Source organism: Sus scrofa, chromosome 13 (assembly GCF_054392235.1).
Source record: "Sus scrofa isolate SSC_HxYL_T2T_F1_AM1 chromosome 13, Sscrofa_HxYL_maternal_Yorkshire_Landrace_v2.0, whole genome shotgun sequence".
Lineage (NCBI taxonomy): Eukaryota > Metazoa > Chordata > Mammalia > Artiodactyla > Suidae > Sus > Sus scrofa.
In genome coordinates this window covers 191,197,665-191,222,865 of record NC_139395.1, presented here as the reverse complement: position 1 = coordinate 191,222,865, position 25,201 = coordinate 191,197,665, and the positions used below count along the sequence as shown (strand labels likewise).

Here is a 25,201-nt window from a genome sequence, read left to right as displayed (position 1 = left end):
GTGGTGTATGTTGCAGACTTGGCTTGGATCTGGTGTTGCTGTGGTTGTGGCAGCTATAGCTCTGATTTGACCCCTAGCCTGGGAACCTCCATATGCTGTGGATGTAGCCCTAAAAAGAAAGAAAAAAATTTTTTTTAAGAGATTAGAATTGTAATTCAAATGGTGAGGTGGATTTGAGCAAGGACCAAAAATCAAAGATAGTTTTAGTTATCAACTACTATAGAAAACATTCAAACGAACACTGAAAAAAAACCAGTGGACTGAAAGTTCTATAAATTCTCAAAAAGATGCACAATATTATAATACAAGAAAAGAAACAGAATCAAAATAATATTTATAAAAATTAAATGAATATTTCACTTTAACATGAGATAAGTGTCTTACAAAAATATATGGTATTGTGAAATGCGATTACGTATATGGATTTATACACTCAATTTATAAATTGTGGTATAGATATTTCCTCTTAGATAGCTTATGCTTATACTATATTTCAAATAAATCCTTTATAAATAATCGCTCCCTTTTCTTTGTAATAATTTAAAACTCTAGGCCAAGGGGTAAATATCTATTTTCAGTTTTTCAGCTACTATAGGAATCTTACACTGGGAATTGATATTTGCCCTCAGCATGCTTCATTAAATCATTTGAAACAATCGCATGCATTTCAGTTGATGAAAACATCTAGTAAATTTTCCAAAACAAAGTTAAAAAACAAGGGAATATCCTAATGAGTAGAAATATATAAAAAATATTCCAAAACAATAATAAAAATGAAAAAATTTTTTCCTTTCCTTTAGAAAGCTGAGTGCTATTTTTCAATCATACTAAATAAGGGCATACCTAAAGAAAATAAGAAAAGGGTAATACTGAACTATGAAGCTGATCCTGGAAACAAACTTCTGGGGAAAATTTTTTAACTTCATAAAATGAATATAATTGTACTACGCAAGCATGGTATTTTAGAATGGGTACACAGAATGTTATCTCTTTTGACTGTGTGAGTTTTACCCACTCACTCACCATCCATAATATTGTCCTTGTATATGTAACATTCCACAATACTCCAACCAGGAGATAAGGAAAATGGTTAATGAGGACAGATACACCACACAGGGTTTATTTTTGGCCAAAGTAAAATGAAGGGGCCAGACAAAATTCCAGGAACTGAGTGTTAGGACAGGAACTATACACGACATACACATGTCTGAGTAATCTAATCAGCCTCTGCTCTCCTTTGCATACACAGCTCTGCTTCCTTCTGAGCATTTCTACATTTACACTGCTCGCTACCTGATACGGTTGATTAAGTTAATATAAAGTGATGAGGGCTGAAAATGGTATTCTCTCCAATTTATTCTCTGCTTCTGAGCACAACCCTAAGAGAAGTCAAGGTGTTTTAAAATACTGTACTGTAGTATTTATTTCTATTTGGTTTATGTTGCTTCTTAGAGGTAGATATATAGTAAGTGTTGTCTAAAAATTATTTTACCAAGCTGAAGTATTTCTCCACCTCTCTAATTTGGGACTCTGTTATTTTATAATTTCTGTGCAGGGCTAGCCATTTTGACCAAATTGTAATTGTAATGTTTCCCAAAAAAGGTCAATTTAGCTGCTCTTCACCTTTATGTTAATTTTGTCTGAGTTGATGAAACAGATCAAGTATTATATATTTAGACATTAAAAAGAAAACATTGTTTTAAAACTACTAACGCCCGTAGAAAAGAAACTAAAGGTTTTTTTTATTATTTTAAGTTTAATTTTTTATCTACAACACTGTGCAATCTTGTATGATTGAAGTTAAAATAATATATCACAGAAAGAGAAGAAAATATATGATCATACCATCTATAACCAGCTAACTTAGCATCACATGAAGAAATGACAGTGACTCAGGAAATAAGTAGACGTAATTAAAAATGTAGTATTGAATTTGATTTGCAATTCTCCTTGTACATTAGCTAAGGAGAAAACTTTGACTCCAGTCATTGGTATCCTTTCCTTCATCCATCACTATGCAGAATATAGTTATTTTCTGCCAGTGAGAAAAACTACCCAAGAAAGTGCATAGTTCAATTTAATTCTGACAGTTATGAGCAGGGCAGGTAAGGCGTTTTATGAGAACCACACAGTGATTCTAACAAATACATATGGAACCATAAAAGACCCAGAATTGCCAAAGCAATCCTGAGGAGCAAAAACCAAGTAGGAGACATAAATCTCCCAGACTTCAGACAATATTGCAAAACTACGGTAATCAAGACAGTGTGGTCCTGGTACCAAAACTGACGTACAGACCAAAGGAACAGAAGAGAGAATGCAAAAATAAACCCAGACATGTATAGTCAATTAATCTTTGACAAAGGAGGCAAGATTATAAAATAGGAAAAAGACAGTCTTTTCAGCAACTGGTGCAAAGCAATGAAACTGGAACACACCCACACACCAAGCACAAAAATAAACTCAAAATGGATTAAAGACATAAATGTAAGACAAGATACCATTAAACTCCTGGAAGAGAACATAGGCAAAACATTCTCTGAAATCAACCTTAGAAATGTTTTCTTTCTAAGAAAAACTGACAAGATTTTGCACAGCACAGGAAACCATAAAAAAAAAAAAAAACACAAGAAGACAACTTACAGAATGGGAGAAAATAGTTTCAAATGATGTAACTGACAAGGGTTTAATCTCTAAATATATAAACAACTTACACAATTCAACAGCCATGAAACCAACAACCCAATTGAAAAAATGGACAAAAGACCTGAAGAGACACTTTTCCAAAGAAAGTATACAGATGGCCAACAAGCACAACAAAAATGCTCATCATCACTGATTATTAGAAAAATGCAAATCAAAACTACTGTGAGGTGCCACCTCACACATGTCAGAATGGCCATCATTAACAAGTCAACAAATAGCAAATGTTGGAGAGGGTGTGGAGAAAGGGTACCTTCCTACACTGTTGGTGGAAATATAAATTGGTATAACCACTATGGAAAACAGTATTGAGGAAGCTCAAAAAACTAAATATAGAATTATCATATGATCCATCAGTCCCGCTCTTAGGCATGTATCTGGACAAAACTTTCCTTGAAAAAGATACATGCACCCCTGTGTTCATTGCAACACTACTCACAATAGCCAAGACACGGAAACAACCTAGATATCCATTGACAGATGAATGGATTAAGAAGATGTGGTATATATACAAAATGGAATACTACTCAGCCATAAGAAAGAACAAAATAATGCCATTTGTGGCAACATGGATGGAACTAGAGGCTCTCATACTAAGTAAAGTCAGAAAGATAAAGACAAATACCATGTGATATCACTTATATCTGGAATCTAATATATGCCACAAATGAACCTTTCCACAGAAAAGAAACTCATGGATTTGGAGAACTGACTTGTGGTTGCCAAGGGGGAGGAGAAGGGAGTGGGATGGACTGGGAGTCTTGGGTTAATAGATGCAAACTACCACATCTGGAGTGGATAAGCAATGAGATCCTGCAGTATAGCACAGGGACTATATCTAATTACATGTGACGGAACATGATGGAGGATAATGTGAGAAAAAGTATATATATATACTGTACAGGGTTATTTTGCTGTACATTAGAAACTGACAGAGCATTGCAAATCAATTGTAATGGAAAAATAAAAATTAAAAAATTTAAAAAAAGGATGGTGGACAAACATTTCTTGATACCCCTCAGTTTTCCTTTCCTTTTTTTTTTTTTAAAGTCTCATTTGTCTTAAACAATGGAATGAAATTTTAGGTGTAAAAGTCCTTTTATAACATAAAGTAGCAAACAGATAGACACAAGGGATTATTAGTTAATTAAAACAAAAGAAGCTAGAATTATTAATCCAAGTTAACTTTTACTTTTGTGATGATTTTATTCTACCCTGACAATGATTTAATATCAAATAAGTAACTAACTGTTTAGTGACTGGATTACTTTTATGGACTACAGTTGACCCTTGTACAATGTGGGTTTAAACTGTGAGGGTCCACATATATGTGGATTTTTTTTTTTTCAATAAATACTACACTACTACAGGATCCATGGTGGCTGAATCTGCAAATGTGGAATTGGAGATATGGAAAGGCTGCTATGGGAACTGAGTATCCTAGGATTTTGCAATTTGAAGTGTGTTCTGGAACCAATCCCTCAAAGATATGGAGTGTACATATAATTTAGAGTGAGTGATAAAAGTCTATGGGAAACACAGAAAATGGCATCCATATAGCATAACTCCTTTTCATTCTAAAAAACACAATAGATTTATTGAGGTAAAAATGACATACTATAAACCATACATATCTAAAGTGTAATTTGATTAGTTTTGACATATGTGTACTCCCATATAATCCTCACCAACATCAAGATAATGAACATAGGAGTTCCCATCGTGGCGCAGCGGAAACAAATCCGACTAGGAACCATGAGGTGGTGGGTTTGGTCCTTGGCTTTGATCAGTGGGTTAAAGACCCAGAGTTGCCGTGAGCTGTGATGTAGGTCGCAGATGCGGCTCAGATCTGGTGTTGCAGTGGTTGTGGCATAGGCCAGCGGCTACAGCTCCGATTGGACTCCTAACCTGGGAACCTCATATGCCACGTGTGGCCCTAAAAAGACAAAAAAAAAAAAAAAAAAAAGATAATGAACATATCCATCACCCTCAAATGTTTCTTTGTGCCCCTTTGTATTCCTTTTCTCCCATCTCTTGCCCCCTCCTTACCCCAAGCAACCACCAAACCATCAGTCAGTATTTTGTCACTATGCATTAGTTTGCATTTCCTAGAATTTTATTCAAATTGAATCATATAATTGTTATTTCCATAGCTTCTTTCATTCAGCACAATAATATTGCTAGATTCATCTATAATTTAGTTTAGTGGCCATTCTTTTTAATTTCTGAGTAGTATTCCATTGAATGAATATACCACATTTAATCCATTCTTATGCTGATGTACTGTTTTCCAAAAAGTTATAATTCTTTTAGAAGTGTATGAGAGTCCCATTTCCTCAACATCTTATCCAGAACTTGATATGATCAGTGAACCCATCAGTAAACCCATGGGTTTTGGTTGAACCCATTTTATTATTTATATATCAATCTTAATTTTCTTCAACATTTTAAAGTATCAATGGCAACACACACTCACCAACAAATCCTAACTCATACTTTGAGACAAGTTGAAATTTGGTCCTTCCTTTATGTTTAATAATTGGAAAAGAGGGAATCTTATTTTTGAAAAAGTAAAAAGACATATTTTCAGAAGTGTGACTCAACAATTAAAAGTAGTTTGTATTTTAAACTTTGTTTTAAAGTTTAGAGGTTTGCAGTGCACTTTATTCCTTTTGATATATTGCATGAGATGAAAATTTTTATTCCTGGAAGGTAATAGGGAAGGTGAGGCTGGGAAGAATTAAATTTACCCAAAGTTTCAGTAGTGATGCAAGAGTAAAAACCAAGTTGTCCTATTAGTGTTGACATGAGAATAACAACGTTCTTCTGTCAAAAGTAGGGAGAAAAAAGCTTAATACAAGAAAAAGAAATAATTTCCTTATATATTGAAATTTTAAATGTATACAGATGAAGATTGAGAAAATGGAAAAACCTTAGGATACAGCTGAGAGAAAGTGTTAAAATCAGAATCAATTTTTCAGAGTACTTAATCTCCAAAGGCTACTGCAACAGCTATGCAGATGCTTAAAATTAGTAACAGGATATAAATCTCAGATATTTTTTCTCAGAGGAATAAGCAAGCTGATACTTATTGCATAAACCTTTTTAACAGCAAAATGCATAAAAATAATACAGCATGTATTTGTAAGGTCTTTGAATTTATTTTACTAATCCAGCCTTTTTAAATTTACAATTTTAAGTGAGTCTTTCATGACAGCTATAAAAATTCTATTACACATTCATGACAGAATATGATATTGGAAAGAGAAGATAGTTGGTAAATAAACAAAATAAGTAAAACTGACCTTAAAATTTGGAAGCTCATATTTTAATCTGGGAAGCATCATTTTTTGAGCTCTTTCCTTCTCAAGATATCAATATTAATATTCTTTCATTCACAGGATAATTATAGCATTCAACAACATATTTAACCTATGTGATAAGGTAGTTTGAAATCCTTTCAAACAGCTTCCCAGAAGGGATAGAAAAATTAGTTAATAGTAAAGTAATTGCCATTTACTAGAAACTGGTTAAAAGGTGAAATGGAAATTTTATTGCAAATGTAATTTTCAATTACTTATAACACCCCCATAAAATCTAAAAGGGATATTTCCATATTTGCCTGAACTGTTAGGACATACAGCTCAGTATTTATTAGGAAAAAATATTCAAGATGAATTTGTCAAATGGTTCATTTAATTGCTCTTTTCTCAGATGTAGAAATGCATAGAAAATAAAAACCAGGAAGAAATTTTCAAAGCAAAAGGAAGAGAATCTTTATTCCTTTAGTTCTTATTTCCTCAGGAAAAGGAGAGTTGGGGTCAGAGAAGCTCAGAATTTGAAGAAGGGTTTGCAAAAGTCATTCCCCGGCCTCCCCAAGACATTTCCTGCTGGAGAGATGGGGAGCATCGATCAGCCAGTGTTATCTGAACCAATCTGTTTACATCAGACTGTAAATCACTTCAGTGGATCTTAGCCCTGGACCCCTCTGAGATGTCCAGTTCACCCTATAGACATTATCCATTTACAGGCTCTCTTTAAAAGTGAAATAAAAACCCTATGCATTTCAGAAAAAAAAAATGTGTTTACACAACCAAATGATTTCACATCTGGTGAAATTCAAGCTGCCGTTCTGTAAAAACAACCCTAAAGTACACTGCTTAGAAAATAGTGCGATACCTTTCAAAATATCACTGGACTATGAACTAAAATAAACTGTACATTTCAGGATGTTAATGGGTAGTTTAATTAAAATTTCTTTTAATTCATTTATATGACAAATCCAAGCTTGTTAAAATTATTTTTATTGTTACAGAATTACTGTAAAATAATGTATGAAATATTATTCTTATTAGAATGTTTAATAATTATTTCAATGTTGTATTCACAAAATGGGAATCTCTTGGTAATATATCAAGTAGATTGCTGAAAAGCCAGTAGAAATAAAATAGATTTGTTTGTTGGTTTGGGTTAATTGCATTTGGAAAAATCCATTTAGTGAATTGATCCATTTTGGAAATAATGTCTATGTTGGTATGAATAATATCACAGTAACAAAAAACAAGAAGAAAAGAAATTATGTTAAGAAATATATATATTCACCTATACTGGAAACAATCTTATATTTGAAAGCAATTAGCCTGATTTAAATTTTCTTTTGGTCCTATTCATAATGATGAGTGTGATGTTTATAGGTAAAATATTTCTAGAATCTGTGGCGAATTTCACACCTATGAATTCCCACGAGCTTACTGCTACATGGAGGAAACCATCTCCCTATCAGGTTACAAGAGCAACAAATGTTCTGTCTCCTTAAACATATTACATTATTTTATTATAAACACTTGTAACAAGTTTTTTCTTCCACTGAAACACATGTGCTAATTAATTGGTAAAGGAATTGCATACCTCTTGTTTGCAATGTAAAGAGGACAGATGTAGAAAAAGAAACACTCAAAGAATAAATAGAAACTAATGATCAAATCACTCCACACTTTCAAGAACTTAAACTAGAGTCTGCAATTGGGACAACAATGAAATATTTTGGGAAAGTTGCAGATTTATTTGTGTTGAAATATATAATTTTCACCCTGTAAATCTCAAATTTTTAGGATAAAACTTCAAAGGCAAGCATTGACTTTGTAGTCCTTTCACTCATTCATTCAAATTCACCTGTGTACCTACTATGTGCCCAGTGCTGTGCCAGTTAGTGTGGAGATGGCATTAAGCAAAACAAAGTTCCTTTGCTCATGGAGGAAATCAGACATCAGGATAATAGACTATTAAAATATATGTCATAGAGTGAAAAATTCTATGAAAAGGAAGAAAGCAGACAAGCAAGAGACTGAAGAGATATTTTATATCCTCTGGTTTGAGGGGGTCCTTAGTGATAAAATGAGACTTGGTAGGGGACCTAAATGCAGCAAGAAGCAAGCATTCTATTTGGCCCCGAATCTGTTGTTTGTCATTTTGAATTGATAGTCTGTAAAATTAAACTGTACATTGATAAGGTGGTAAATCAACCAAAATGACATTTCATATAGTTGACATTATCTTTAATTTTTCACTAAGATTACTATAAAAAAATCAGCTCTGTTCCCAAACCTAACATGAAATAACTGGAAAATACTCAAGGTCAGTTGTTAGTATAGCATGTAGAGAAGAAATTTCAGAACAAAGAGATAACTCTAGGATCAATTTCTTGATGAATATTCAGCTAAAACATAGCCATAGAGATGTTGCCCTTACTCCAAGATAATGCTGTGCCCAAATCAAAAAACTCACAACAAAAACAACCATAAAATTATTAAGTAGTAACTAGAGTGATCTTAACAATCACCTTAAGGTTTGAGAAGAGGAAAATCTAGATCTTCTTATGCTCTTTCATGGTTATCTATACATGTGGCAAGGAAGTTAGGGGGCGCTGCATAGTTAAATGACTATAACACTCAAAATGTGAGTCATACCATAAAGATATTAAATACTTTTAAAAAATCAAACAACTTGAATCAGAACAAGGCCTAGGAGTTCCTGCTGTGGTGCAACAGGATTGGCCCTCTGCAGCACTAGGATGCAAGTTTGATATCTGGCCAACACAGTGGGTTGAAGGATGTCATCATGGCAGCTGCAGTGTAGGTCTCAACTGCAGCTCAGATATGATCCTGGCCCAGGAACTCCATATGCCACAGGGTGGCCAAAAAAAGAAAGGAAAAGAAAGGGAAAGAAAAGGCTAGGCTAGGCTAGGCTAGGCTAGAAAAAAGAAGGCCTAGTAGTGAAATTTGTGGCTATCTGTATTGGTCAAAGAATAGTTTTAAAAGGTTAAATGATTGTAAAATATGAACATCTTTTACATGTTCATTAGAAGATAATTTGGAAGAGCATACTTCTTCCAAATACTAGAAATCAGGAGCATTTAATGAAACATATTATATCCAGCAAATTGCCCAAACATTTTTTTGGGCTGTGTATAAGAACAGCCACAACATAAGAGTAGGATACAAAATAAAGACAAACCCTAAGTTTAGACTTTAAAAACAACTCTGAATCCTATCCAAGTAGCTGCAAATTTGAACTGTGTTCCTTTGAACCATATTTAACTGTTCTATTTCTTTTTTTTTTTTTACCTGTCTAATTGAGCATTCACAATCTAATAAGGTACACACCAAGACCCAAATAGACCTTGTGTTAGGCCCTGAAGGGTAAAGGTTTGGTATCACTTCCAGATTTTCAATTAGATCCTAATTATAACATGCTTCATTTAAAGCTACAGGAATCCCAAGCCTGTCAACACTACTGGACCATAACATGTCTGTCTTAATTAGATCTGATTAGTTCTGGGCCCAGTTCACATTGTGTACCCTGACTCTGTTAAAAGATGCTCATCTGTTTGGCAGCTGCTGGTGTGCAAGAACCTTATTCATCACACGGCAAGAGAGTGTGTCCACTCTCGTTCCTCTCCTGGGATGCTGGGCCATTTGATATTCCATAGCTCCATAGGATCAGCCAAATAATGCACTTCGCTTATCACTGGCAGTATGGCAAATCTGGGGGAGGAAACCTCTGCTGCATTGGGGCTACTACTGGAAGCACTGTGAGCTTGTCCTACTCTCCCAATCAATAATATTCTATACGACCATTGTAAATTTTAAGTTTTCTAGAGATTGATATATTCATGCATTCTTTTAAGTATGTACAATAAGAAGACTACAAAATAATGTTTGTCTTGCATTTCCCCAAATCCATTTTCATAACCAGTCTTATGAATTGCATTGAAAACTCTTGAACAAAGTGTGTGGTGACATATGTTAGGGTTTTCTCTCTGGCATTTTCGATTTGATTCCAGCACCACCAGATGAAAATGTCTGTATTGATTTTTTTTCCCTTTATTTGATACACCAAGCTGTTTCATGACTAATGGTTCACAAGCCATCAGGACATCCTCATTTACTCTGCTTTGTATCTGGGCATAATTTTGATAATGGTTGAATTAATACTGGGCATTGACATCTTTATCTGTAGTTAATGGGACTTCTCATTCAGTTGTGAGTAATAGCTGAGGGTTATCTGATTTACTGGTCTTTGGTAATAATAATAGTAGCACATATTGTGGACTCAATCTATGCTAGATTCAATTTATATGTTTTGACATATATTCATTGAATCAAAACAGCAACTCCATAAGGGATATATCACCATTTAACACTATGGAGTACATAACATAATTCCAATTTCAAAGTGAGCAAACACATAAAATCTGGGATTAAATAAATTGCCCAAACACCTAGTTATGAAGTTGTAGAGATAGGATTTGAATTTATTCATATTATAATAGGTCTTATATAAGATTTGTTAAGCCTGGAACTGAGAACTCTAGGGATTAAAAAAAAAAAAAAGAGTTTATTTCCTCACTTCTATTAGGATTAACTTTGTTACATAGAAAGTGCAACTATGACTTTAGTTTACTCTATACCCATCCGTCCTTGTCATTAAGCTCCAGCCTTTTTTGATTTCTCACACATATCCAGTTCACATTAACCTGAGAGCTGTTGCCCTAGCTGTTCCCAGTGCGTGGAGAGCTGTAACCCTGGATATTTCGAGTCCTCCTCTCTATCACATTTTATCACTAATCTCAGCTTACATCTCAGTTCTTCAGAAAGGCTTTCTCTCACCAACTTGTCCAAAATAGTATTTCCATACCCATCAATTTCTCACATAATCCTTTACATTTTGATTTTTACCACAGCTAATACTGTCTCTAATTATCCTATTTACTCCTTCTCTGGTGTCTGATGAGATACATGAAAAGAGTTATAGATCTTGTTCAAGGTTGTTTCCCTCAAACTTGGAAAGGCATTTGGCACTGGTAAGCTCAATAAATACTTGGATTATGTACAGTCAGATAAGCTATTAAAAGCTAATGATATCATCCAAGGGGAAAACTGAAGAATTATAGTCAAGTAGTCATTTATCTAACCTCAAAGGTTACAGCCAGAGCCCACAGTCCATAAGTTTGGCTTAATTCATTGAGCTCCAGTGTCCTCAAAATGCATAGAAGTGGACCCTGGATCTCTAACTCCTCTGCCTTTGTTTTGACATCTACTCTCCAGCTTGCAACCCAAATGGGTGTATGTTTTCAAGTCTTATTTATCTGAGCAAAAGAGCTAGTCTTGAAAATCCACTTACTATACCAAACTAGGGCAAGTACATAACTTCTTTTCATTCTACAGCTTTCCAGTTCTACCCCCGCCCTTTCTCCAGCCCCCTTAATGGGTATTGAAGTACCATTACTGAGCAGCTATACCAAACTAGGACTGAGACATTTTATTCTATTCATTTTAAGGATTAAGCTATTCAGAGTGCCCAAATTATGCACACCTCTTGCTCTTCTTCTGATAGTTGAGTACTGCTATACTCCAGGACTTCATCATTAACTTATTACTCTCTACATATACTATCCCATAGATTATCTTTCCTGATGCAGATTTAAAAACCATCCATGAAGGGCTCCAAATTCATATATCTATCTCAGACCCACCTGCTTTAGCTTCAGATCAACTTTTGCAAACTTTCATTCATTTTCACATGGAGAAATCCAATCTCAAAGGTTATTTTGTCTCCCTTATCTTTTACCAACACTCTTGCCCACAACGCCAGACCTTCCCACACAGCTTGATTTATAAAATGTCATCAACATGTCTTGTAAACTCTTTCCAAAGTATTTCTCAAATACAACCACTTTTCTCTTTCCATTCACACAACCAAGGTTTGAATAATCATCACTGCCTACTTGGACTAAGACCCTCTCCTTCCCAGTATTCCACTCTCAAATCAATTGTGACCTCTAGAATGAGGTATTTCCTGACCTCCATATTTGCAGTAGACCCCCACATCATGAACCATTTTCAATTTAATTTCCCTGCTTTACTTATTTCAATGAAATAACCCCTACCAGGGATTATATATTTTATTTATTAGTATACTTGTTTATTGCCTCTATTCTCAATGGAATATGAGTTCACTGAGGTCAATTCCAGTGCCCAGAGCAGCTACTGACAGGTAATAATTGTTCAAATATTATTTGTTGAATAAATATATGAAAAAGAGATGTTATACTCAAAATTGTAACTCTTCTCCAAAGCTACGATGCTATACCCAGACCAAGCTCCTTCATGTAAATAGACTATCCCAATGCAATTTGGATAAAATCATTAATATTTTAGGCATCTTCAGGCCTCTCTGAACTTGGAGTAGCAGTAATTTAGATTCATTTTAAGACACTGACAGCTTCACCACACACACATTTGTTAAAGTGCATCAATTTGTTGATTAACTCACTCATTTAACATTTTTTTTTTAAACTGAGGCAACTCAGTATATTTTTAAAAATCACATGGAATACTCAAACTTAAGTGTGATACTGTTTTGTGTGATAACTTCTATTTAATTTCAGCAGATTAGATATTAAAATATACACATACATGCATACAAACATACAGAGAGACAAAGGAAAAGTCATTCAATAACACCAAAATTGTCATTTATATCTCCAAAATGATGTTTAAACTTTAAAAATTATGACAGATAATAAATTTTTTTTAGTGTATTCCAAAAATAGTAGTTGAAAAAAATCATATAATTAAAGATTTAACATTCCAAGGAAATTTAAACATATTGGCAGCAAATAGACTATAATACTATTTATGCCTTTTCACTAGACAATTTGACAAGGGTACAGATTTAAAAGTTCCATGCTACTTCACAAACTTTTATCCCTGCTTTTAATGTTCAACCTCTTGTGCGCTTAAGACCAATGGATTGTCTGCAGAAAATGGATTTACTGTATGAAGCCAAGAAAATTGTATTCTTTCTTTTTGTGTTTTTGGGAGCTGTCTTCTAAAACTTTATAAATCCCTTTCTATGTAGTTTAAATAGAAAAGACTGCCAGTTCTAATATTTCTTAGTGTCTGAGCTTCCCACAAACCGAGTGATTATATATGGCTAATCTTTCAGAAATTACAAGTTATGTGCAGAGAGATAGGAAGAATCCTACGGTTATTACAGATGACCCTCTTTAGCTAAATTCTGATAACCCAACCCATACATAGGTGGAAAATAGACCACTGAAAAAACTCATTTCACATGTTGCCAAGTTACTAACCAGTTGAAGAAATCTGGATGAATAAGAAGATTAAAATACTTTATGGTACAGCATTTGCCATATGCATTTGTGGGTCATATAGCAACTATGGAAAATCACTTCAGAAAACTGGACACTTGAAGATGAGAAATAAAGATAAATGAAAGAAGACATGAGACCACGGAGTTGTGTTATTTGTGACAGCTTAAATTCACAGGCATTATTTGTAAAAGTCCTATTCCTTTTGTCTGTCTTTGTCTAAATCCGAATAAAATATAGCCTAAATTTCAGGTTTTAGGCTGATGCCACAGATATTTAAGAAGCTTTGGCATTTCTATAAATTTTAAGAATGTGAATTGTCTTTCTCTGACCTCTTGATCCTATCCAAGTCTCATACTCTCACGTAAAAGCTTAAAATTGGGGTCATATTACCTATACTTGTGTTTTCTATCTGGGACTTACATTTTCTATTGTATTTTGAATTTGAATTATGAGTTTCCAGTATAAAAAGATTCTTAAAATGTTATTCATTTATACTTTCAATAGATATTCATTGTGCAAAATAAGTTGTCATATACTCAGTTATAAACACATAAAACATCTCTAGCCTTTCAAAGCTTCCATTGTAGTGGAGCTAATAGTCATATGAGAGATAAAAAAACTGAATAGTATGTTATAGAGTGGTGAATGTTAATAAGAATGATTTTTTTTTAGAGAAGAAAATTTGGTGTTGAAGAAGACAGAGTAGGGATAATCGTCAGTGTACTTCCAGAGAGGAAATGGGATCTGGAGTAAAAGGTAACTTTAGTGAGAAACATGGAAAATTCATCCTTGGTACTGGGGGAGAGTTTCAATTATGTTGGCAGACAGGTAGTTACATGTGTGAACATGATGGTGGTGATTTATTGAAGTTCTTTTCTGGTTGCTTTTATGTTCTTAGAAGCTAAGGATGGCATGGATAATGTAATCTGAAGGGGTAACGAATTATCAAGGAATGGTCTGGAAGGTTGGGAGAATGAATATATTAACGAATTATAGTACAAATTCTCAATAGCATCAAGGGCTCAACTGAAGTTATTCAAGCATTTTATTTCTTCAACTTATTTCCTAATTTCCTTATTTTGATTTTTTTTCAAGGTTATATCATTCTGAAATTATATTAGATACTATAGTGATTATTAAGAAAGCATCCACTATGGAGAACAGTTTGGCGATACCTTAGAAATCTATACATAGAACTTCCATATGACCCTGCAATCCCACTCTTGGGCATATATCCAGACAAAACTCTACTTAAAAGAGGCACATGCACCCGCATGTTCATTGCAGCACTATTCACAATAGCCAGGACATGGAAACAACCCAAATGTCCTTCAACAGATGATTGGATTCGGAAGATGTGGTATATATACACAATGGAATACTACTCAGCCATAAAAAAGAATGACATAATGCCATTTGCAGCAACATGGATGGAACTAGACTCTCATACTGAGTGAAATGAGTCAGAAAGACAAAAACAAATACCATATGATATCACTCATAACTGGAATCTAATATCCAACACAAATGAACATCACAGAAAAGAAAATCATGGACTTGGAAAATAGACTTGTGGCTGCCTGATGGGAGAGGGAAGGAGTGGGAGGGATCGGGAGCTTGGGGTTATCAGATACAACTTAGAATAGATTTATAAGGAGATCCTGCTGAGTAGCATTGAGAACTATGTCTAGATACTCATATTGCAACAGAACAAAGGGTGGGGGAAAAATGTATACATGTAAGAATAACTTGATCCCCATGCTGAACAGCAGGAAAAAAAAAAAAAAAGAAAGCATTCAACTGTCCTCTAGGTCATAGCACTTTGTTCATAACTTTAGAATAATAAAGAACAAACAAATGAAAAAAGATGGTGACATACTCTTTTTACACACTGCAATGCTAAATGTATCCCATATATAGTTTTTCCTTCATACACATAGACAATTAAGAATTTAAGTTTCTAAATGGGTTTTATCTCTACAATTGACTTGAAAATATTTAAATTCTTTGGATTAGCCCCTGTTTCTTTACAGAAAACTAAACAAATAAGCATCCCCATTTTCAAATAACCAGAAGTCACTTCCTATACCTGTATGAATGCATGTATGTTAAGAATGATACCAAGTAGAAATAAAATTAATCATCACAAGTACTATCCTACCACCGATCACATATTATCTTCCCAGCTCATCATAGAAGAAGTGATCATTTTCTTCCTTGAAACCCCACCACATGCACTCTCTATGTCACTTGTTAAATATTCCCACCCTCTAGTTTTATTTGGGTAGGTTTCTTATAAGTACATTATAGATACCCAACTAGATTTTCAGGTGACTCAGAGAAGTACACACTGAGATTAACAGCATGGTTTTTGGTGCCAGACTGTGGATTTGTAACTCTATTGTAGAAATTTCCTCTTTCTTGCAGGTATAGCATATGCTTATATTACTTCAGCACTAATACACACCTGCGTGCAGACACACACTCTCACGTATACACACGGAAACTGACCAACCAAATACTGTCACTTCCTACTGAAGTAATCTTGGGAAAATGTTTTAATTTTATGAACTGATTCTTTTGCAAAATGCTCATATTAGCTCTTAACTTACATACGTATTAATGAGTATTAAGATAAATATTAAAATTAAAGCACTTAAAAAGTATTTGGTAGAACTGTGGATTAAGATGGCAGCAGTAGGAAAATTGTGAGCTCACCTTCTCCCATAGACACACCAAAACTACATGTACGGATAGAACAACTATCTCTGAGAATAACCTGAAGACTAGCAGAACATTTCTACATGTTCTACAACTTATTAAAAATATAAAGAAAAGGCAACATCAAGATAGCTAAGAAGGGCAGTGATGGAGTCTAATCAGAACCCATACCACCATTATGGTAACCACTGAGCAGGAGGAATATTGCAATGGCAAAGCTCCCCTGTGAGGACTGAGGGACCTGAGCCCCAGAACAGGCTTCCCAGCCTGAGGGACCTGGACAGGGAAGATGAGCCCCCAAAATGTCTGACTTTGAAAACCAGATGGGGCTTACATCTGGGAGAGCTGGAGTGCTGTCAGAAAATGAGATTCCTCCCCTCTCTTTTTTCCCCACACCCATGGCATAAGGAAGTTGCTGTGTTAGGGATTGAATCTGAGCCAAGCTGCAGCTATGACCTATATCACAGTCTCTGTCCACTGGGGTTCTGGGGTAGCCACAGAAGTTGTGGATGAGCCATGTAGCTAGCTGAACCAGAAGCCACCCTGCTCACTAGTACACCTGCAGCAACCTTGGGCAAATCTCAACAAGATGTTCATGCAGCCTACGCAGGGGATATGCCTGGAGCATCTGGATCTGGGAAGGGATTGTCCCCACCCCCAGGACACCTTATAGATAATGTTACTATTTCAAGACTAGGAGATGTAGCTGATATACCTAATATATAGAAACAAACACAGAGAGTTAGGTAAAATGAAGAGACAAAGGAATATTTTCCAAATGAAAGAATAAGAGAAAACCTCAGAAAAAGAATTAAATGAAATGAAGATAAGCAATTTCTAAGATAAACAGTTTGCACTAATAGCTATACAAATGCTCACTGAACTTGTGAGAAAAAAGGATAAACTCAGTAAGAAGTTCAACAGAGATGGGAAATAAGAAAAGAGCCAATCAGAAATAACAACACAATAACTGAAAAAATACACTAGAGAGAATCAACAGAAGATTAGAAGATTTAGAAGCATAGATCAGTGATCTGGAAAACAGCATGGTGAAAAATCACCCAATCAAAACATCAAAAAAGGAAAAAAATTCTAAAAATTAATATAGTTTAAGGGACTTCTGGAAAAACATCAAGCATATTACTATTCATATTGTAGCAATCCAAGAAGTAGAAGAGAGAGAGAGAAGGGAACATTATTTGAAGAAATAATGGCTGAAAACTTCCATAACTTGGCAAAGGAAACAGATATCCATGTTTAGGAAGCACAAAAAGCCTCAAAAAATATGAACACAGAGACCCACACCAAGACAATTACAATGAAAATGTTAAAAAGAGAATTTTAACAGTAGCAGCAAAAAAGAAAAATACCTAGTTATGAAGAAAGGGTTCCTCATAAGACAATCAGCTGATTTTATAGCACAAAAATTACAGGCCAGAAGGGGCTGGCATGATATATCCAAAGTGCTGAAAGAAAAACAAACAAACAAAAAACTTACAACTGAAAATACTCTACACAACAAGGTTATGATTCAAAATTGAAGGAGAAACAAAAAGTTTTGTAGATAAGCAAAGGAGTTCATCACCACTAAACTAGTCTTAAAGAAATGTTAAAGAGGAGTTCCAGTTGTGGCTCAGTGGGTTAAGAACACAACATAGCATCTGTGAGGATGCAGGTGTAATCCCTGGCCTCACTCAGTGGGTTAAGGATCCTCTGTTGCCACAAGCTACAGCATAGAGGTGGCTCAGATGTGGTGTTGCTACAGCTGTGGTGTAGGCTGGCAGCTGCAGCTCTGATGTGACCCCTAGCCTGGGAACTTCCATATGCCACAGATGTGGCCATAAAAAAAAAAAAAAAAAGAATAAAAGAAAGAAATGTTAGAGACTTCTTAAATGGAAAAGGAGCAGCCATACTGGAAACAAGAAAATTGTGAAAGAAAAAGATCTCACTTGTAAATCAAACATATAGTGAAGGCAGTGGATCAGCCACCTATAAAGCTAGTTTGAAAGTTAAAAAATAAAACTAGTGAAATCATTTATATCTAAAATAATTAGCTAATCAAGATACAAAATAAAAAGGTGTAAAATATCATGTCAAATATGATACTGTGGAGGGAATAAAAATGTAGTGCTTTTAGAATGTGCTCAAACTTAAACAACTATGTACTTAAAAAAGATTGCTATATACACAGGTTTTTATATGTGAACATCACACATTAACCACAAACCAAAACCTGTAATAGATACACAAAAAATACAGAGGAAAGAATAAAAAAGTAAAATTTAAAAAAGTCATTAAATCACAAGAGAACAAAACAAGAAGAAACAGAGGACAACCACAAAACAACCAGAAAGAAATTAACAAAGTAGCAATAATTATAAAACTATCAATAATTACTTTAAATGAAAATTGATTAAATGTTTCAATGAAAAGACACGGGATGACTGAATGGATTTAAAAAAATGAAAACAAACAAAACAAACAAAAAATAAGACATATATATATACATATATACATATATATATATATGATGCCTGCAAGAGACTATTCACTTAAGATTTAAAAGTGCATTGTAGGAGTTCCTGTCGTGGCGCAGTGGTTAACAAATCCAACTAGGAGCCATGAGGTTGTGGGTTCGGTCCCTGCCCTTGCTCAGTGGGTTAACGATCCGATGTTGCCGTGAGCTGTGGTGTGGGTCACAGACGTGGCTCGGATCCCACATTGCTGTGGCTCTGGCGTAGGCCGGTGGCTACAGCTCCGATTAGACCCCTAGCCTGGGAACCTCCATATGCTGTGGGAGCGGCCCAAGAAATGGCAAAATAAATAAATAAATTAATTAAATAAAATAAATAAAAGCGCATTGTAAACTGAAAGTGAAGGGATAAAAAAAGATATTCCATGCAAAAGAAACAAAAAGTAAGCTGAGATAGTAAATTACTTATATCAGACCAAACAGACTTTAAAACAAAGGCTGTGATGAGACAAAGATGGTCATTACATGATGATAAATGGATAAATCCTATAAAGGATGTAACACTTCTAAATATATATGCAACCCAAATAGAAGAACCTAATACATAAAGCAAATATTAATAGACATAAAGGGAGACTCTGACAGTAATAAAATCAGTAGTAGGTGAGTTTAACATCCCACTTACATCAGTGGAAAAATCATCCAGAGAGATTAAGAGGCCTTGCCCTTAAATGATACATATTAACCTAATAGATATATACATAACATTCCACCCCCAAACAGCAGAATACACATTCTTTTCAAGTGTGCATGGAACCTTCTCCAGTATAGATCACATGTTAGGACACAAATCCCAACCAGTTTAAGAACACTGAAATCATATCAGGCATAGTTTCTTAACACAACAATGTAAAACCAGAAATTAATAATAAGATGATAATTGCAAGAAATGCAAACATATGTGGGCTAAACAACATTCTAGTAAACAACAAATGGATCAAAGAAGAAAATCAAAGAGGAAATTTAAAAATACATTCAGACAAATGAAATTGAAAGACAAAAGAAATAAAAGGAACTAAACTGGAAAAGAAGTAAAACTGTTACTATCTGCAAATGAAATGCTACCACATTTAGAAAACCCCAAAGACTCCATCATAAAACTAATTGAACTAACAAATGAATTAAAATTGCAGGATACAAATTTAATATACAGAAGTGTGCCACATTTCTACATATTAATAACAAAGGTTCAGAAAAAATTATTTTTTAAATCTCAGCTACAATTACATCAAGAAGAATGAAACACTTAGGAATAAATTTAGCACTGGGAGGTGAAAGACCTATACTATGAAAATGATAAAACATTGATGAAAAAAACTGAAAATGACAAAAGTAAATGGAAAGATACAGCATACTCATGGCTTAAAAGAATTAATATTGTTGAAATGTCCATATTACACAAAGCAATCTATAGTTCCAATAAAATCTCTGTCAAATGGCATTTTCATGGAACTAGAAGAAATAGTCCTAAAATTTGAATGAAATCACCAAAACCCCCTAATGGCTAAAGCAAACTTAGGAAAAAGAAAACAAACAAGGAGTTATCATGAGTCTGGAATTTAAACTATATTACAAAGCTATAGTAATAAAAACTGTATGGAACTGTTACAAAACCAGAAACAGATCAATAGAACAAAATAGGGATCCTGGAAATAAACCCACCCTTACAACATCAATTAATTTTTGACAGACGATCCAAGACTATGGAGTGGGGAAAGACAGTCTCTTCAGTATTTGTGTTGGGAAACTGGACAGGCACATGCTAAAGAATGAAGTGGAAAACACTATATACAAAAATAAACTCAAAATCAATTAGAGATTTAGTAAGCCTTGAAACCATAAAACTCCTGAAGAAATCACAGACAGTATGGTTTTTTTTTTTTCTCTCCTACAGGTTATTTTTCTATTTATTTTTCTTTCATTTTTATTGATATATTGTTGACATGCAGCACTGTTTAAGTTTAAAGAGTACTGGAAGCACATTCTTGACATTGGTCTTAGCAATATTTGGGGGGATCTGTCTCCTCATGTAGACACAATAAAAACAGCATTTAAAAAATGATACTACATCCAGCTAAAAACCACCATTTTGCACAGTGAAGAAAACCATCAAGAAAACAAAAAGGTAACCTATTTAATGGGAAAAATATTGCAAATGAATAAATTGCAAATGACCCACTTTGTTTGTAAAATTCTGTGCCAGGGAGCCACAAATGTGAATTATATATGTTTTTAAATTTTGTATTAGCCACATTTAAGAGTAATAAGAACTAGGTAAAGTTAAATTTAATGTTATGCAGATGTACAAAATATTATTTCAACATAAAATCCATATAAAATTATTAATAAAATATTATATCTTTGGAAACCAGTGTGTACATCTGCAACACTTCTGAGTGGGCTCAGCAGACTCATGTAGCTGGTGGCTATCACACTGGACAACACAAGTCTGAACTAATTTGTGGCTTAATTCTGTTCTGCCTAACAATTTTGATCAATACATTTTAATAGAAATAAAGGAAAAATTTTATCTAAAAGTATCTTTGGAATACATCTGAGAATTTTAATTGTTTAATCAGAAATATGGCCCTAGCAGTAGATCTAGATTTAATTCCAGGTTCCACATTTATTAAGTCAATCCAAACAGTAAGCTTCTTGAAAAATGCTGAGAAATAATTAGACAAAATTAATAAATTAAATAACCAAAGGACAAATAAATATTTCCTCAATTGTTACTTTACTTCAAAATAAAGTGAATCTGTGTGGATATGAAAACTGTTGTAGAAATAAAGGAGCTTCTTCATATGTAACTATGAAAAACAACTTAAATGTATTAAACGCTAACCTTCTAATATTAAACTCTGATATTTTCTTGTTTCTGTTATTGCAATTAGGACAGACATACAACCTGGAGTAGAGTATAAAGAAAAACAAATGTTTACCATAGAATTTGCTTTATGTGTAGTTCCCTTTGTGGCTCAGTGGTCTACAAACCCAATTAGTATCCATGAGGATGCAGATTCAATCCCTGGACTCTCTCAGTGGTTAAGGATCCAGCATTGCCATGAGCTGTGGTGTAGGTTGCAGATGTGGCTGCGATCTGGCACTGCTGTGGCTGTGGTGTGGACCAGCAGCTGCAGCTCCAATTTGACCCCTAGCCTGGAACATCTATATGCCTCAGGTGCAGCCTTAAAAAGAAAAACAAAATTTGCTCTATGTAAGTACTTGAATAAAGAGTTAAGAATACTTGTCACTTATTTAAGTTTGATAAAGTTCTCCATACAGTATTTTTAGTTTGCTCAATAACTCTATTAGGTGGTTAAAATTATTCTCCCATTTATACATGACAAACTGAATCTTAGAGACGTTAATAACTTGTTCAGGGTCAAGAAACATAACCAGGGTAGATGCCTAATATATTTGCTAACTTTAGACTAGTTAATCAATTTCTTAGAGTAACATATGTAATGTTTTAAGTAATATATTATCACGTTAATATATTTAATATAATTTATAGTAATATAAATTTAATATATTAAACAGGAGTTCTATTTTGGGCTACTTAATCTTAGAAGATTAAGCCTTTTTTTTTTCAGGGTAGATACAAAGAAATTTCAAATGAATTGGTAAGGAAATTTCAAATAAATTTGAGATAATGATATTATATTTACTGTTAGATCCTTTCTTTCACACTTGTTTCTATTTAATCTTTAAAATAACAGAGCAAGATTGATATTATCATTACTGTTTTACAGATGAGGAAATTGAGGCTTAGAAGGGTTCCTGTTCATAGTGGCAAATAGATTTTACCATGTTCACCTGGCTACATTTCTATGTTCTCTCATGACATCATCACCCAAAGTTGAGGGGAGTTTAAATGTAAGCCATTTAGGAAAATGTGTGTGATGGGGAGAAAAGTGAGGCAATGCACTATTTTTTGTTTTTGTATTTTTCTAAAAGAAGAGTTATTTTTTTTACTTTTGTCTTTTTTTTTTTTTTTTAAAGGGCCACACTGGGGGCATATGGATGTTCCCAGGCTGGGGTCAAATCGGAGCTGTGGCCGCTGGCCTTTGCCACAGCCACAACAACATGGGATTTGAGCTGCATCTGCAACCTACACCACAGCTCACAGCAACCCCGGATCCTTAACCCACTGAGTGAGGCCAGGGATGGAACCTGCATCCTCATGGATGCTAGTCGGTTTCCTTAACCACTGAGCCACAAAGAGAACTCCAAGAAGAGTTCTTTTTAATCTTGTTCGAGATCATAATAGCATGCTTTCAAATAAAGAATATAAAATTAGATAATGGTACAATTTTCTTATTTAGGTGTTTTAAATATTACAATACCTGAAACTACAGAGTATAGATATTCATCATCCTCAAAACTTAAACTATTTGAACATTTGCTTTCTGTCTTATCACATGATAAAATACTGCTGAAGATAAAGCTTGTGTTTTATGGAGAAACAATACACAGTTGGGTTTTGATCACTGTCAACTTACCAAAATTGGTCATATAGTTATCCTTATAAAATTTAAGTACATTGCTGAAGTTGCTTAATTTTGCTACTTCTGGATATTTGTGACTTTGAGAACTGAAATTCTCTATGTAAAAACTATTATAGGTATAAACGTGGATAAGTGTGCTAATTTCAGTTAAAGTATTCTTCAACAAAATATGTGACTACTTGTTAAATTCTAGACTCCAGAACGAGAACATTTAGAATCTTTACCTTTGCCAGTTGCAGATGTAAAATAAATACTACCGATTTCCATCCTTCTGTCCCAGGTCAATTTGTAAGGTTAATTGAAATGCGTACTGAATAAATACAGCTCCCTCCTTCAATTTTTGAGTTCAGAATTGACTAAAATTGTAAAGTATTCCTGGTATATTTTTGCTATAGTTATATTTACACTTGGAAAATTTTTAACCCATAATTTTCCCATAACATTACCTTTTAAATATCTAAAAGATCTCTAATAACAATAGGTAATGGATATTGAGTATTTTTTCCTGTACCAGGCACTGTTCCAAATATTTTATACATGTTATCTTTGGTGCTACCATTGACTTTCTTTTATTTGTGATAGGATCAATTTTTTACTTAAAGAATTATTTTGCTTACATAAAATATATTATAATATGTATTCATGTCTATCATTCAGAGGGCACTGAATATACATTGGTTTCTTTTCGCTCATTTTTTTCAAAGTTGCAGTTTGGCAAGAACTGCAAGAGGATAAAGTCTGAGGTTTCCGCCTTTGAAAGCAAAACACATTTATTACAGACTAGAATGATATGGACTCCATTGTAAGCAAGTTTGGAGACAAAGAAAATTCCATTTCAGTTTAAATCTCACTTTTGTTTCTTCAAATAGTACCACTTCCTGCTTCATACGTGGATCAAAGCAGAGAAAGGGGAAGGGCTGGATATTCATGATTTTTCTCCTTAATAGGCATGAGTCCGTATTCACAAATAAATGCAAACCAAATTCATAGTTTGGGTATAGTATGGTATATTGACTATATACGTTATTACTCATTCTTATTAACTTATATCAGTGGTTCAAACTTTAGTAAACATCAGAATCACCTGACTTTTGAGTTCAACTTCCAGAGTTTCTGATTCAGTATAATGAATTTGGCATCCAAGTTTCCACATTTTTTAAAGTTTTGAGATGCTACTGATGCTGCTGGCCCACGAACCATAATCTGAGAACCACTGATTTAGATAATGTGCATGAAATTTGGATTAATAGCTGCTGGGGCTGTGGCTTACTTGAACAAAATATGCTATCAATCTGACTTAACCCAGGTACTCAGGCAGTCTCTGAATAGGCTACAGGAATACAAAGTATGGCATCAGAAACTGGTACAGCAAGTGACATGACAGTTTTCTTTTCTAAAAAAGCCCTCAGATTTATGGAGGTCACAGATCCTTTTGTGAAGAATTAGATAAGGAATCTACATAAACCAAAAATGAAAACCGACAAGTATAAATTGGTGTGTTAAATCCAATGAATATACTGAGGACGATGAAGCATAAATGAGAGAACAGCCAGCCTTTGCTGGGGGTGGGGGTAGAGTCAAGGAAGGCTTCAGGAAGGACAGGATGATTGAAATGAGGCCAGGCAATTGTAGGACAAGCAGGCATCACACAGACTAGGAAAGAAGGCCATATGCCTTAATACTCTTTCTGACAAATGTCTGCACTTGCTAGAAAAGAAAACTAGTGTAGAAAGTGTAAATGTGATCATTATAAAAGCCATTCCCATCACTGGAAAATACAGCTCAAAGTGTATTCCCTATGTACTGACAGTGGACTTTAATAATGACCCTTCAGTCCAATACTGGCCCATTTGCTGTCAAATTTCTCCGATAGTTGTTTATTATTTTTACTCACATCCCTTCAGATAAGGGTTAACCTATAAATACTCAAGAAACCTTTCATGAATGAAGAAATGGAAGAAAGTATATGGGGAATTATGCCATTTAAGATAGTCCTTGTTTTATTCCTAAAGCGAAAACAAAACAATCAAAAGTAGTTATAATGCATTTCAAAGT

The 25,201-nt window shown here is 34.2% G+C and overlaps 1 protein-coding gene across 17 annotated transcripts in view; it reads right to left on the bottom strand.

Moving 5' to 3' along the window:
- ROBO1 (roundabout guidance receptor 1) overlaps window positions 1–25,201 on the bottom strand; it is a 1,127,179-nt gene that overhangs the window by 671,424 nt on the left and 430,554 nt on the right. The gene's annotated exons all lie outside the window — the stretch shown is intronic.